We start from the raw sequence: 2,389 nt of genomic DNA, 5'->3' as shown, positions 1-2,389 counted from the left end.
AGAAGGATGGCGTGATATATGGGGAAAGGAGGAGGTGACCGGGTCAGATTTTTGAGTCAAACCGGGAAAGAGGTTTTGATCTAACGGCTGTTATTGAGTTGAGGATTTCCACGGAATAAAGCAATCAAAGTTTGGTCTCCTCAAAGTTCGAGGTTACTGGGTCCCACTCCTGGCATCCGAATTTTATCGTTTCTTCATATTCAAGATATTTTTCAACCCAAAAAATAACAACACCCTGAATTAAAATCATTCAAATTAATCACAATTATGTGAAATTGTTATCTTCATCAAAGGTGTAGAAAGAAGTTTCCATGACCAAAGTAAGTAAAAAAATGTCAATGATTCATTCACACACAATGGAATGGAGAAAGAGGGCCAGCTGGATTTTGGTTGAGGCAAGACAAGGAAGAGTTGTCAACGAGACAGAGTTGATTGATTAATCCCAAAATAATAATGGATACATTTGACTTTTTTGAGTTTTAGTTATATTTTACAGTATGTTTGTACCAATTTGAATCTTCTCTATTCTTTCAAATTCTACCGACTTCAATATTTGTCAACTAGATTCACGATTAACTAATCATGACCAAGTTAAGGGGTTTCCATAACAATATTTGGTGTTGAACTTTTTTACTTCTTTTTTTTTTCTTTCTTTTTATAAAATTTGACTTTTACTTGTTAACAACAACAAGAATGTTTCATAGCATTCTAGAAACAGTCTTCACTTGAACCCTTTATTAACTTCAAATTCACCTGATTGTTCTACATATATTGTGAAACAACTAGTAATTGTCATTCTAATTAAAATGGCAATAATGGTTTTGACTAAATATTTTTAAAGTCCACTAGAACAGCGATTTATGAATACGACAAAGTAGGCCTGGGCATAAAACCCGAAATCCGAAAACCGATCCGAAACCGATCCGAAAAATCCGGAACCGAACCCAAACCGAATAGTCACAAAATCCGAACGGATAATGAATTCTCCTATCCGAATTATCCGAACCGAAAACCGAAAGGATATCCGAAAACCGGAAATAAAAATTATATATCCAAAAATATTAGTTATATTTAGTTGTAATTTTATAGCAAATAACAAAAATATCCTAAATATCCTAGATTTGGGAAAAAATTTAGTTATATTTGTTAAAATTATACATATTTTTGCAAAATTTAATCAAATTTTAGTAAGATTAAACCAATTTTTATTAAGATTGAACTATTTTTAAGTTTTTTTTCCCAAACACCGATCCGAATCCGATACCTATCCGAACCGAAACCGAACCGATGACTCATAAAATCCGAACGGATAATAAATTCTCCTATCCAAATTATCCGAATCCGAATATATCCGAACCGAAACCGAACCGAAAAATTATAAAATTTGAACGGATAATAAATTCTCATACCCGAATTATCCGAATCCGATTTGAAATCCGAATGTCCAGGCCTACGACAAAGGAAGGGGAAAAGCTGACTATTTTAAAATGTTAAAGTAGTATAGAAAAAAAAAATTACTAGTATTTCTTTCTTTAAACACAAAGCTATTTGAGTATTTGACCCACCTCGGTAACTGGGTGGTCCCCTTAACTCTTATAGGATGACCATGGATTTTCGAAAGGTTTGATCCAACGGCGGATCTGTGGACACTAGTGTTGACTATGTTTTGATTGATTTTATGAGCCTATTAAAATCTCCAGCCAGCTTATTATCGTCAGAAACTATACAAATTTCTCAAATATGATAGTTTAATATTTTTTTAATAAATAAATTATTTATTTAAATTTTAATTAATTAAAAAAATTTAACCAATTAAATGATGTTAACTGTTAGACAGAGTGTCTCACAGTTTCTCAAATAAGATACTGTGTCTCATTCTCTCTTTTACTTTTAATTATTATTTTTTTAATTTTTTAGACGCTCTTTGAGACACTCCGTTGGAAGTGCTTTTAGGTTCTTGTCATGTGTCAACTTTTGTTATTATGTCTCATATATTGATATTGTTACAAAAATGAATGGAACAGAAATTAGGCAAAGTATAAAATTGACAGAAAAGGGAAATTTTGCTTAATGTTTTGATGAATTATTTAGGGAGACTCACAAAAATACCCCTTTTTCAATACCCCTTTTCAAAAATGCCCCCTATGGATGTCTATTTTTAAAAATACCCCTTTTATGTACAAAATGACTAAATTACCCTTCTTTTAATAAAAGATATCATAAATATATAAGGAAATATAACAAAATTAGGTCTACAAAATACAAAATATTTTTTGGCGGGAAAAGTGATCCCCCAATTTTTCCCGCCAAAACACTTGTAAAAATTTGTAAAACCTTTAAAATACCTTGTAAATTTTTCCCGTAAATTATATTCCCGCCAAAAAATTTT

Source organism: Arabidopsis lyrata (assembly GCF_000004255.2).
Source record: "Arabidopsis lyrata subsp. lyrata unplaced genomic scaffold ARALYscaffold_7, whole genome shotgun sequence".
In the NCBI taxonomy this organism is placed as follows: domain Eukaryota; kingdom Viridiplantae; phylum Streptophyta; class Magnoliopsida; order Brassicales; family Brassicaceae; genus Arabidopsis; species Arabidopsis lyrata.
The sequence above is the reverse complement of the archived record's forward strand: the minus strand, read 5'-3'. Positions refer to the sequence as shown.